The sequence below is a fragment of the Hordeum vulgare genome, chromosome 5H (assembly GCF_904849725.1).
Source record: "Hordeum vulgare subsp. vulgare chromosome 5H, MorexV3_pseudomolecules_assembly, whole genome shotgun sequence".
In the NCBI taxonomy this organism is placed as follows: Eukaryota; Viridiplantae; Streptophyta; class Magnoliopsida; order Poales; family Poaceae; genus Hordeum; species Hordeum vulgare.
In genome coordinates this window covers 144,997,377-145,012,310 of record NC_058522.1, presented here as the reverse complement: position 1 = coordinate 145,012,310, position 14,934 = coordinate 144,997,377, and positions in this window count along the sequence as shown.

Below are 14,934 nucleotides of genomic sequence, written 5' to 3'. Positions count from 1 at the left end.
CTTGTGTTTTTCTTCTTCTTTTTTGCTAGAATGTTCGAATAATAAAAAGAAAAAGTAGAAAAGGTAGAAAAAGTAGAAGAAGAATATGTAGTTTAGTGCTAGGTTTAGTTTTTTTCTGTTTTTTATGTTAAATTAGATAGTTAGTTTATTAGGTAGAAAAAGTAGATAGAAAAGAAAACAAATAGATAGAAAAAAAACTTAGAAGAAAATATGAGAATAATAAACTAGAAGAAAGAAGAAGAAGAAGAAGAAGAAGAAGAAGAAGAAAGAGGAGAGGAGGAGAAAGATAAAAGAAAGAAGAAGAAGAAGAAGAAGAGGAGGAGGAGGAGGAGAAAAAAGACGAATAATAATAATAATAAGATGATCAAGAAGAAGAAGAAGAAGAAAAAGAGGAGAGAGGAGAAGAAGAAAGAAGAGGACCCCGATCCCCGACCCCCGACCCCCGGCGCCTGACGCCACCAACCCCCGACCCTCGCCCTTACCTCCGACGCCACTGACCCCCGACCCCCGACCCCCGACTCCCGACCCCCGACTCCACTAACCCCCGACCCCCGACGCCCGACGCCATTGACCCTCGACTCCAGACGCCACTGACCCTCGACCCCCGACCCCGACGCCCGACGGCACTGACCCTCGACTCCTGACGCCACTGACCCTCGACCCCCGACCCCCGACGCTCGACGCCATTGACCCTCGACTCCTGACGCCACTGACCCTCGACCACCGACCCCGACCCCTGACGCCACTGACCCTCGACCCCCGACCCCCTACCCCTGACCCCCGACGCCACTGACCCCCAACCCCGACCCCGACACCTCTTCGGCCTCTTGTTGACCGAAAAGATCCCAACCCCCGACGCCAGTGACCCTCGACCCCCGACGACACTGACCCCTGACCACCGACACAACTAACCCCCGACCCCCGACGCCACCGACCATCGATGCCACCGACACACAACACCACCGACCATCGACGCCACTAAGCCGACGGGGGTCATAGTTTTGTAAATTATAAGTTAGGTCGCATATTTTCCGATTATGTTTTAAAAACATCATATTTCTGTTGATCGTGTGAATTTCAATGTGCGGTTGTTCGACGACCTCCACGTCGTTGGACGAGCTATGCCCCTGCATTTGTTGGTGAGCACAAATGACTTCTCCTCCTACCCCCTTAATTTGCTCTGTTCCGGTCTTCGTGCCGATGAAACTTGCTAGATATAGGTTTCTTCAATCATGAGTATGCGTGACGAGTATGTGTCTCCTGTTCGAAAGGGCGACATCTATAAATATGCATGTCTTTGCATATTTATAACCGCCATCCTTTCGAATTGTCCAACGTTATCCATGGACAACCTGAGTATGTGTAGATTGGGTTCGTTTTCCCGTATGCTGTGCTCCGGATCCGATGCGGAATTTTGTCAGTGCCTCCCTGTTGTTCTCCGGGTACACATCCTCTCTGCTTATTGTCGAGACGTGTATCAGGAGAACAGCGGGGAGGTGCTGCCGAAATTCTACGTCGCATCTAGAGCAGAGCATGGGAAAACGAACCCAATCTACACATGCTTGGGTGGGATTAGGACCTATCTTTACCTATTAGCATGTAGGTTGCATGGACGTAATAAAACTGACAAACTTGATTAGCGAATGAATAAAGATGATGAATTATATATTTATTTCTTGTGCGCCCATAGGTAGCTAGGCAACATGAGTGATCGTGCTTGGATGTACACTGGTCACCCTAGTCAGAAAGACATGACCAATGAATGGTTAACAAAAACCAGGGGGTTTGTGAGAGCCGCATTTGCAAATGGCCAGCAAAAAATATGGTGCCCCTGTCCCAACTGCGACAACTGGAAAAAGCAGACAGAGTTTGAAATGGGTAAACACCTGCAGAAGTGGGGTTTTACACCTAATTATACGGTCTGGACTTTTCATGGTGAGTCTCACCCATGTGCCAGAGCTGAGGTGATTCATCGTCGCACCGACGAGCATGGTACCGGGATCGAAGACATGGTGCAAGACTTTGATGATGCTTGGGATTCGGACGATGAGATGGAGGAATCTGCAAAGGCCTTCTATGAAATGTTGGAGTCTTCAAAACGTCCTCTCCACGAGCAGACCGAGCTTTGTCAGCTGGATGCCATTGCGCAAGTAATGGCTTTGAAGGCTCAATTCAACATAGGCAGAGAATGCTACGACGCGATGATGACGATATCTGGATGCTTTCTACCCAAAGGCCATGTACTGCCTGCAAACATGTACCAGTCAGAGAAAATCTTCCGTGTACTTAAGATGCCCTATGAGAATATATATGCCTGTGAGAATGGATGTGCCTAATTTAGGCTTGAGTATGCGACCTTGAATTATTGCCCCATTTGCAATTCTTCCAGGTATATTGTGGTAGACAACGGTATGGGTGAGAAGAATCATACCAAAATCCCCATTAGTGTTCTTTGGTATCTGCCAATCGTACCAAGACTTCAACGTCTTTTCATGGTCGAAGAGACGGCCAGACAGATGACATGGCACAATTGGGCAAAAGAACCGAACTAGATGCGGATGGGAACAAGATGCTGGTACACACTTCAGATGGTTTTGCGTGGAGGCACTTTGATGCATTACATAAGGATAAATCGGAAGATCCAAGGCATCCTAGAGTTGCCATCAGCACGGATAGGTTCAATGTGTATGGTATGACGGCAGCACAATACAGTTGTTGGCCTGTATTTGTCATTCCACTCAATTTGCCACCCGGAGAGATTATGAAAAGAAAGAACATTTTCCTGACGTTGATAATTCCAGGGCCCAACTATCCGGGGAAGAATATGAATGTGTACATGCAGCCGCTTAAGGATGAGTTGCAAGAAGCCTGGGATAATGGGATCAAGACCTACGACGCGGCTACCAAAACAAATTTCAAAATGCATGTGTGGTACATGTACTCGACGCATGATTATCCAGCGTTTGTGCTATTCGCTTGCTGGTGTGTGCATGGAAGGTTCCCGTGCACCACATGCAAGGCAGCTCTTCAGTTCTGTTGGCTGCAGGCTGGTCGCAAGTTTTCTTGCTTCGACATGCATAGACAATTCCTGGATCCTGACCATAAGTTCAGAAAAGACAAGAAGAATTTCATCAAAGGTAGAGTTGTCAAAAACACTGCACCAGCTGCGTTGACAGGCCAACAGACCCTTGATCAGTTAAACGCTCTCGAGCCTGATCCTTTGTGTCCAGGATACTTCAAAGGGTATAATACGGAACACGCCTGGACTCACAAGTCATGCTTATGGGATCTGCCTTACTTCAAAGACCTCCTTTGCCCACACAACGTCGACGTGGTGCACACTGAAAAGAATATTGCGGAGGCCATTTTGGGTACATTGTTCGGCATAGAGGGGAAGTCAAAAGATAATCCTAAGGCTATAATCGACCTGGAGGCTCTATCTGATAGACCGTTGCAAAACTTGCAACAACGGAAAGGAAAGCAAAACATAGCGAAGCCAAAGGCATGGTTCAATCTTGAAAGGCCAGCTATGAGGGGCATGCTATTGTGGGTGAAAATGCGGTTGATGTTCCCCGATTGGTATGCTGCAAATCTAAAGAGGGGAGCGAGTCTTGAGAAATTGAAAATATTTGGTCTCAAGAGTCATGATTGGCACATATGGATTGAGCGGGTAATGCCGGCGATGTTGCATGGCTTTATCCCTGAGGATGAATGGCTAGTACTGGCAGAGCTCAGCTATTTCTTTCGTTCTCTTTGTGCGAAAGAACTATCGCCTGGCGTGCTAGATGAAATGGAAGAGTTGGCGGCGGAGTTGATCTGCAAATTAGAAAAGATCTTCCCACCGGGCTTCTTTAATCCAATGCAGCAATTGATTTTGCATCCCCCGACCGAGGCAAGAATGGGGGCCCGTTCAAAATCGATGGTGCTACTCAACTGAGAGGATGCAGAAGACGCTTCGAGCTAAGTGTAAAAATAAACGTAGAATTGAAGCATCGATGGCCGAGGCATTCATTACTGAGGAGGCAGCAAACTTCGTGACAGCACACTATGAAGCCAAAAATCATCATTTGCATAACTCGAAGCTTCGGTACAATGATGGCGATCCAGAAAAAGTTCGATCCAACCTCAGCCTATTCAAAGGTAAGCTCGCACCATCCGGTGCTTTGAAAGGGAAATCGTTGGATGTCGAAGAATGTCGGACCATTTCATTGTATATCTTCATCAACCTAACAGAAGTGCGGCCGTACATCGAGTAAGTTCTCGGTAAATTATTGTTCCGCAACTTCTAATTCCTTTGAACTACTCTTATTCCCGGATATTTGATATACTCGATACGTCGCCGAATTCTCGGATGGAGCGGTCATCGAAAAGGATTCCGTCGAAGAGTATGAGCTTCTCGCAAAGCATGGAGGCGACTATCTCGGTTTCATCTCTTGGTTCAAACAAAGGGTAATTAATTACCATTAAGGGCCCATTTGATTTCTTGGTCTAATTTGCGGCTAATGCATCCATTCTCCGTATTAAACTTGTAGGCTGATGCAGAGTCTATGGACGCCGAGTTGAGACAAGTCGCTAATGGTTTTGACTATAAGGTTCGTTCATTTGACAAATACAACATCGACGGGTATCACTTTTGTTCCTTTAGCAAAGAGCTATCTATGCCCGACCTAAAGACTACAAATTGTTCTGCCTCTGCTATCGGCGAAGGAGGCACTGAGTATTATGGAAGAGTTGAAGCAATTTATGAACTTCTATTCTATGGTGAAAATCCATCGACCGTCGTAGTCTTCAAATGTTATTGGTTTGAACCGAGGGAGACTAGAAGGACTCATGAACATATAGGACTAGTCGAAATCAACCAAAACACCCACTTAGATGTTCCCGGTGTCTATATTACGGCTCAACAGGCGACACAAGTTTTCTATCTACCGTGGGCCTGCCAAACTGATCCAAATCTCAAAGGTTGGGATGTTGTTTATGAAGTGCCACCACATTTTAGACCACCTACCCTCAATGAAGAGGATTACGAACCTCACATTAACCCAGACACATATGAAGGAGAATTCTTCCAAGAAACACGTATGTCCAAGAAACGTTTCAAGAACCGCTCTACTTCACCCCAGAACATTGAAGTAGACAGCGACAGTGAATCCGTCTTAACCCCTGAGCCCGAACAGGAAGAGCTGGAAGAAGAAGAGGTTACTGCTGTGGATGACCTGTCACTTCTTGACCGATTACATAATGGTGGCCTTCCACATGTTCTTCCTGATAGTGATGATGATGATGCATTTATTGATGATAGTGATGATCATGATGCATTTATTGACCCCGAAGCATATATAGACAAGCACGATTGTTATTAGTTCATGTCAGGTATTCAACTATTACTATATATAAATTTTGAGTTCATGTTAGGTATTCAATTTTTATTAGTCATGTTGGTATTTATGACGATGATACACTTAAATTATATACATTTTATTACTCATGTTGGTATTTATGCTGTACTAATTTCATTTAATCTTTGTCATGACAAGTGTTGAAAGATGGTGGGAAAGGGTCAAAAGCATTCCGTGGCTCCTTCTTCGTCGGTGGGTGGTGGGATGGGTACTTCCATTCATGCCTCGCCTCTTCGGAGAGCGTTGCTCTCTACTCTGCAAGGAGCGCGCCACGTGAGAGGATATCGACCCCCCGCGAAGCCGAGAGGTACTAAAGGTACACGTTGTATTCATGTTGGTATTTATGTTGTACTCATGTTGTATGCATGTTGATATTTATATACATTTTATTACTCATGTTGGTATTTATGTTGTACTAAAGGTACACATGGCCGCGGGATAGGTAGGGCGGTGGCTGCCATGCCTTCTGAGGTGGAGGCTACTCGGTCTCCGCCACCACCCCAAGCTGATTCACCTCAGCACAAGACTTCTAGGGTGGATTCGTCTGAGGTGGAGGCTACACGGTCTCCGGTTCACGAGCCTCGGGTCGACGAGCCTCAGGTCGACGAGCCTTCGACCCACGAGACTCGTGTCACAGAGGCTTCGTTCCAGGCGACTCCGGAGCAAAGCAGGGATGAGGGTACGTCCCTAGAGACCCAGTGGGATACCTGGGCTGAGCCAAGTGGCCATGCTGGTAGCAACGAGGAGCTGGGTGAGGGGGCTACCGTCTACCAGCGTGGTAGTTCGGGGCTCCCACTCGTGCCGGCGACCCGCGAGCAGAGGTGGTCGATTAAGCCAAATGGGGACAAGTAAGTTAATTTACTCTTATTTAACCTTTTGCCTTCACGTTTTCTCAAATATCTAATGTTTTGGCTTTAATTTGTCATACGCAGGGCTTGGATTGTTGCCAAGGGTGTCCGCAAGCCCAACAGCATCCTTGGTGTGCTTTGGCGTCAAAATTTCCCAGGGTTTGTTACGTTGCCCGGTCGGGAGCGAGAGGTAGCAATGACCTGGGAGCACTACTTGGGTGCCCCGGCTCCCCCGGAGGTGGAAATCGACGGTTTTTTGTGCCACATGAGGGACGACATGGTGATCCGATAGTTCTCGGTAATTTCTCCTTCACACAATTATAAATCAACCATAGCTAGTTATTATACTAATCGGTGTTGTCTCATTTGCAAACCTACTACACGTGTGAGGAGGGATACAAGGAGGACGCGACAAAGGTTATCGAAACCGAATGTCGCCGCCTACTTCAAAACTTTCGGCACGAGGCTCGGCTGCAGGCTGTTCGAGACTACTACGTGGCGTATTAGGAAGGACAAGGCGAAGTGTCGTGATTCTAAGATGGAGAAGGAGCATTACATGAAGGTAATTACATATTATTAAGGCTTTGTAGTTAGTTTTCTTGATTTGGTTCTTACGCTCAAATTTCTCTTTATTAACTTAGGTGCCCCCGAGATGGTGTGTGGATAATATGGATTGTTGGGAGGCCTTGGTGGATAAGTGGTGCTCCGAAACGTGGGAGGCCAGCCACAACAACGCCAAGGAGAGGCGTGGCAAAATGGTTGGTGTGCCACACCATCAAGGGAGCGTCAACTTAATCCAATTTGGAGAGAACTCGGTATGTGGTTTGCTTCACGCCTCATGCAATTCATTCTTAATGCTATCTTGAGCCCTTTACTAATACAATTTTCCTCTCTCTCTCTCTTAGGCGCGTCACAATAAGATGGAGGTGCCACAGATGTACGACCTGTATGCGATGGCCCATACTGCCTCGTACAAGAAGGTCACGGCATTCTCTGAGTCTGACCTCGAGCATCCAGAAAACTTCACCAACATCTCCTCCCACCACAAGCTCGTGAAGTATAGAGATCACGGGAAGGCGAGGAAAGGGGAGGACTTTAACCCGAGCAAGGGGCCTATTGATCTAGATCTGGTGATGATAGCTGGCAACGGAAGACCCCATGGCTCGATCGCCATTGGAGACGGCCTTATACGTTGTCCTAGCACTCTCCGGCAGATAAAGGCACGCCAAACGAGCTCCTGTCTTGAGATAACACCTCGTCCACGGCCAGTCAAGCTCGCCATCGAGGTTATTTTAATGGACTCAACTATCTTTCCGCATTATGCTGTGCGTTGGAACCAATATGATTACAATGCTAACAATGAGTTGTGTTGCAGGCTGCTATTCTGAAAGATAGAGAGGCAATGCAAGCGGTTATGGCGGAGCTGGATAAGGAGATGAGGGAGCTGGAGGAGAGGACGACTGCATTGGTGGAGGCGGAGAGGGCACGGAATGATGCGTCTAACAGGGCCATATACGAGCTCTTCGTGATAAGTTTCTTCTTCATATTATTTCAAATCTTGCATTTTAATGTCTGTTTCATTAATAACTAAAAATTTTGACTTGTCGAAACCAAATGTACAGTCTATGTGCGAGAAGACCGGCCAAGTCCCTCCGGCGATGCCAGTCATTAACATGGCGGGAACGGTGAGTTTCATTTCAGTGCAGTGATCTTAAGAGTGTCCTTATGCTAACGACACATTGCAAACGATGTTTGGTGCAGAATATCTCCCGAAACGCATCGCACGACCCTTCTACAGTGGAGCCTTCTCCAGGGCAGCCTTCTCCAGGTGAAACAAACCAGAGCCATCGTGCTTCACCGCCGTGATGACGATAATGGTATGTTATTTCTAGTGTTTTGCTGAACAACCGCATAATGGTCCAATATGGCTTAATAAGCACAGTTAGCTCCAAAATGACATATTTAACCCAAGTTAGCTCCAAAATGACATATAGTTAGCTTGGCTTCCACCTAAATGACATAATTACCTTAGTTAGCTCCAAAATGACCTATTTACTAAAAAATTACCTATAGTTAGCTAAGTTCTCTCCTAAATGACATAATAAGGCTTAGGTAGCTCCAAGATGACCTATTCCCCCTAAATTAGGTATTAAATAGCCTATAATTAGCTTAGCAAGATCCAAGATGGCTTAATAAGCATAGTTTGCTCCGGAATGACCTATTTTACCCAAGTTAGCTCCGAAATGACCTATAGTTAGCTAGGCTTCCACCCAAATGACATAATTAGCTTAGTTACCTCCAAAATGGTCTATTTAATAAAAATGGCATATACTTAGCTAATTATCCTCCAAAATGACATAATTAGCTCCAAAAAGGCATAATTAACTAATTTAGCCCGAAGAAGGGGACAAGAGGAGAAGAAAGAGGAAAAATGAAAAGAAGGAAGAAGAAGAAGAAGAAGAAGAGAAGGAGAAGATAAGAAGAAGGAGAAGGAGAAGGAGGAAGAAGAAGGAGAAGAAGGAGAAGGAGGAGAGATGCTCCTTCTCCTTCTTCTCCTCCTTCTCCTTCTTCTTGTCCTTCTTCTTTTCTTCTTATTCTCCTCTTCCTTCTCCTTCTCCTCCTCCTCTCACTTCTTCTTTTACTTCTCATTATTCTTCTCTTCTTGCTTCTTCTCTTTCTCTTCTTCTACGTAGCTTAGACTCATCCAACAAAGACTAAATTGGCTAATTATCCTACAAAATGACATAATTAGCTTAGTTAGGTGAAAACATCATAAGAACCTTGGTAAGCTAATTAAAATGACCAATTTAGCTCAATAATGAAATAATAAGCTCAAAATGGCATAATAACCTTGGTTAGCTCACGAATATTATATACTTAGCTTGGCTTCCACCTAAATGATATAATTAGCCAATTTAGCTCCAATATACTTATTTCTTCTCCTCTTCATCTAGTCTTCTTCTTCTAACTTACTTATTTCCCATTTTGTAGATTACATTCAATTCACGGAAGATTGGATTATATTGATGGAGTGCTTCAATATGGTTTCTTCTAAAATGGATTCACAGAAGCTTGGATTGAAACTATTGTAGTAAATGGATATGAAACTTTGTATGTATGGATGAAACTAGTGTAATATATGGTTTGGTACGGATGAAATTTGCATAATATGTATGGATTATGCATGAAACTTATTTTAATATGGTTATGAGTATGGGTAGTTTGTGTGAAATATATTATGTCATTTGGGGCAGTTTGTGTGAAATATATTCCTGATTTGTGTGAAAATTTCTGGATATTATTAAAAATAAAATAAAAGTGGCAGTTTGGAGCCTTTGCCGTGTGCCCACCAATGGCAAAGGAGCTACAAAAAATGGAAAAGGACCCAAACTGGCGTGTTGAATCAAATTGGGTGCCCCCTTTGCCGTCTGCCGTGCTGGTGGGCGGACGACAAAGGGTCAAAGGGCAGACGGCAAAGGGTCAAAGGGCAGACGACAAAGGGGCAAGTGAGAGGGGCTTTGCTGGTACCTTTGCCGTCAGCCCACTAGCACGGCGGATGGCAAAGGGTCAAAGGGAAAACGACAAAGGGTCAAAGGGCAGATGGCAAAGGTGCAAACGAGAGGGGCTTTGGCGGTGCCTTTGCCGTCAGTCCACCAGCACAGCACACGACAAAGGGGACAATGGCGGACGGCAAACCATCTATGGGTGCAGCAGGCCGCCGTTAGCACTTGACGGAGGTGCCCGTAGATGTGTCGTCCCATATTCTTTGTCGTCAGCCCCCTCACGGCAAAGATCCTTTGCCGTCAGGTGTCCCAATGCGGACAGCAAAGAGGCCCTTCACCGGATTTTCTTTTGCCGTCCAGTTTGCCGTCTGCTGACGGGCGGCAAAGGCCTTTGCCGTCCGGGGTGGCCCCCTTTGCCGTCCACCATGGCAGACGGCAAAGTATCAGATTCCTGTACTGTTAGGTGAACGTGTACATCACACTTTTGTTCCCTTTGCCACAAGATACATGTTGTCAAGCTCAAGGTGACATGGTCATCCTTATTGCAGCCCGACCTCTTTCTCGTTCCGATCAACACTTAGGGTTATCTTATGGCCATGCTTATCCAGGTCGGATCACCCTAAGGAGCACAGAGTATATCTTTCCGGGTCGGAGGGGCAAATTCCATCTTGCTTGTCCATGTCTCGCAGCATGGGTCTGGACAAGCCTGAAACCTACCTTTATAACTACCTAGTTATGGAGTGGTGTTTGGTTGCCCCAAAGCAAGTATGTCACCATCTTGAGAACATGTGCCAGTTCAGGTCTTAGGACACAAAATGTATGTTGTGCTAGAGACTTACAGATGGCCTCATCTCACTACATCTCATAGTTGACTCTGTCCGACTCAGACCTTATTGACTCCTTGATGATTGCGTTGGTTTCCCTCCAAGTTTAAAGGGTGATGTAGCACAGCGACGACAAGTATTTCTCTCGGTTATGAAACTAAGGTATCAATCCAGTAGGAAGATCCACAAATACTTGCAACCCAACGCGTGTAGTGGTTGTCAATCCCTCGTGGGTAAAGTAAAAGGATAGTTTGATAGATGCAAATAAAGTGATGGCAAATAAAATGCAGCAAGGTATTTTTTGTTTTTTGATAACATAGATTTGAAAATAAAAGAGCAAATAATGGAAACACGAATAGCAGAGTGGAGATTGCAAATAGATGATGTGAAATAGACCCGGGGCGTAGGTTTCACTAGTGTCTTCTCTCGAGAAAATAGCGAACATTGGGTAGAAAAATTACTGTTGGGCAATTGATAGAAAATAAAATAATTATGATGATATCCAAGACAATTATCATGTATATAGGCATCACGTCCAAGACAAGTAGACCGACTTCTGCCTGCATCTACTTCTATTACTCCACACATCGACCGCTATCCAGCATGCATCTAGTGTATTGTGTTCATGGAGAAACTGAGTAATGCTTTAAGAATGATGGCATGATATAGACAAGATCTATTCATGTAGGAATAGACCTCGTCGTTTTATCCTTAATAGAAACGATACATGTGTGTCATGTCTCCTTATGACACTAAGATTGAGCACCGCAAGATCGAACCCATCACAAAGCACCTCTTCCCATTGCAAGATAAAAGATCAAGTTGGCCAGACAAAAACCAAATATTGGAGAAGAAATACGAGGCTATAATAATCAAGAATGGATATGATTTCATAGATCTGATCATAAACTCACAATTCATCAGATCCCAACAAACACACCGCAAAAGATTGAGTTACATCAAATGGATCTCCAAGAGACCATCAAATGGATCCCACTACCCACCAGGCCGCGCTAGGGGCACTGGGCGCGCCCTCATGCCTAGTGGGCCTCTTGTGCCTCCTCTGGTGACCATCCTTGATCCCCAAGTTTAATTATGGTCCAAAAGTAATATCCAAAAAGTTTCGTGGCATTTGGACTTCAACTCGTATTGATTTTCTGCGAAGGAAAAAACAACAAAAAATAGCAAGTTCCACTGGCTACTATGTCAATATGTTAGTGCCAAAAATGATATAAAGTTGCTATAAAATGATCATAAAACATTCGAGAATGATAATATAACATCATGGAACAATAAAAAATTATAGATACGCTGGAGACGTATCAACATCCCCAAGCTTAATTCTTGCTTGTCCTCGAGTAGGTAAATGATAAAAACAGAATATTTGATGTGGAATGCTTCCTAACATGTTCATCACATCCTTTTTTCTCTTTAGCATGGACAAATGGACTTGTAGATGGTGCAAAGCAATAGTCTATAATTTGCCATGAAAACTTCAATACTCAAGCATATCAACAAGCAACCAAGTGTTTCAAAATATCAACGCTAAAGAACGTTATCCCTAGCCCATCATGCTCCATCATTGATCCATTCATGCAACACACCCAAATATTAGCTACACCCAATGATCAAGTATGATAATAGTGTTCCTTAGTTGATGCTTTATAAGAGAAGATGGAGACTCAAATTCAATTTTTTTTACATAAAGTAAATAGATAGGCCCTTCGCAGAGGGAAGCAGGGATTTGTAGAGGTGCTAGAGCTCAAAGCGAAAAATTTAGAGATAAAATATGTTGGGTGGTATGGTTTTCCTGTCAACGAAAACAACTAAGAATTTCCAATATCTCCAATGCTAAACAAATCATAGGCGGTTCCCAAACTGGAAATAAAGTTTGTTCCTCTTTCCCCCATTATTTCACATTCCACGGCTAGCCGCATCCACGGGTACCGTCCATGCCAAAACTTTCCAAGGAATTTATTATTTGACAACATAAAAATTTTATTTGCATTTTGGGACTGGGCGTCCCTATTACCGCCACATTCTCGTGCAATGACAAGTGAATAAACACTCATCTTGAGACTAACCTACTTAACATGGAAGATATTGGCGACCCCTCACTGCTTCATGAGCGGTACGTGTTGGAAATATGCCCTAGAGGCAATAATAAAGTAGTTATTATTATATTTCATGTTTCAAGATAATCGTTTATTATCCATGCTAGAATTGTATTAAATGGAAACACAAATACATGTGTGGATACATAGACAAAACATTGTCCCTAGTAAGCCTCTAGTTGACTAGCTCGTTGATCAAAGATGGTTGAGGTTTACTAACCATAGACAAGTGTTGTCACTTGATAACAGGATCACATAATTAGGAGAATGATGTGATAGACAAGACCAAAACTATGAACGTAGCATGTGATCATGTTATTTTATTGCTACTGTTTTCTGCATGTCAAATATATGTTCCTATGACCATGAGATCATGTAACTCACTAACACCGGAGGAATGCCTTGTGTGTATCAAACGTCGCAACGTAATTGGGTGACTATAAAGGTGCTCTACAGGTATCTCCAAAGGTTTCCGTTGAGTTAGTGATACGTCTCAAACGTATCTATAATTTTTGATGATTTCACGTTGTTATCTTGCCTTCTTTGTATGTTGTATGTACCTTTTTATATCTTTTTGGGACTAACTTATTAATTCAGTGCCAAGTGCAGTTCCTATTTTTTCCGTGTTTTTGACTCTTTTCAGATCTGATTTTGGAGGGAGTCCAAACGGAAGAAAAACCCCGAAATGATTTTTTCCCGAACGGAAGAAGTCCACGGGGCTTTTGGGCCAAGCCAGGTGGGCTCCAGGGAGCCCACAAGCCCCCACTCCGCCACTAGGGGGAGGCGGCGGTGGGCAGGCTTGTGGCCTCCCTGGCCGCCCCCTGACCTAGGTCTTTGGCCTATAAATTCCCAAATATTCTGCAAAAAATCAGGAGAGCCTCGAAAATACTTTTCTGCCGCCGCAAGCTTCCGTTTCCGCGAGATCTCATCTGGAGACCCTTCCCGGCGCCCTGCCGGAGGGGACTTTGGAGTTGGAGGGCTTCTTCTTCATCATCATTGCCCTTCCAATGACTCGTGAGTAGTTCACTTCAGACCTACGGGCCCATAGTTAGTAGCTAGATGGCTTCTTCTCTCTCTTGGATCTTCAATACAAAGTTCTCCATGATCTTCATGGAGATCTATCCGATGTAATCTTCTTTGGCGGTGTGTTTGTCGAGATCCGATGAATTGTGGACTTGTGATCAGATTATCTATGATTTATATTTGAGTCTTTGCTGATTTCTTATATGCATGATTTGATATCCTTGTAAGTCTCTCCGATTCTTGGGTTTTGTTTGGCCAACTAGATCTATGATTCTTGCAATGGGAGAAGTGCTTGGTTTTGGGTTCTGCCATGTGGTGACCTTTCCCAGTGACAGTAGGGGCAGCAAGGCACACATCAAGCAGTTGCCATCAAGGGTAAAAAGAAGGGGTTTTTTATCATTGGTTTGATATTATCCCTCTACATCATGTCATCTTGCTTAAGGCGTTACTCTCTTCTTATGGACTTGATACACTAGATGCATGCTGGATAGCGGTCGACGTGTGGAGTAATAGTAGTAGATGCAGAAAGTATCGGTCTACTTGTTTCGGACGTGATGCCTATAGAAATAATCATTGCATAGATATCGTCACGACTCTGCACAGTTCTATCAATTGCTCGACAGTAATTTGTTCACCCACCGTCTACTTGCTTTCATGAGAGAAGCCACTAGTAAACACTATGGCCCCGGGTCTATTCACATCCATCGTTTACAACTCCGCTTTTACTTCGCTTTGTTACTTTCAGTTCTCACTTGGCAAACAATCTATAAGGGATTGACAACCCCTTCATAGCGTTGGGTGCAAGCTTTTGTGTTTGTGCAGGATCTTGAGATACTCCTCCGCTGGATTGATACCTTGGTTCTCAAACTGAGGGAAATACTTACCTCCGCCGTGCTACATCATCCTCTCCGCTTCGAGGGAACACCAACGCAGAAGGATTCCTGGTGTCGTCAACGTGCCCATTTCTGGCGCCACTAGAAGGTCTTTTGTGCAGTAGCATAACAGACATTAGAAGCATTTCTGGCACCGTTGACGGGGATACACAGCAAACATCAGTTAGCATGGATCAAGATTGGGATTTGTCACTCGGTATAACGAAGAGGTATCTCGGGGCTCACTCGGTAATACAACATCACAAACAAGCCTTGCAAGCAATGTGACTAAAGAGTTAGCCACGAGATTTTGTATTATGGAATGAGTAAATAGACTTGTCAGTAATGAGA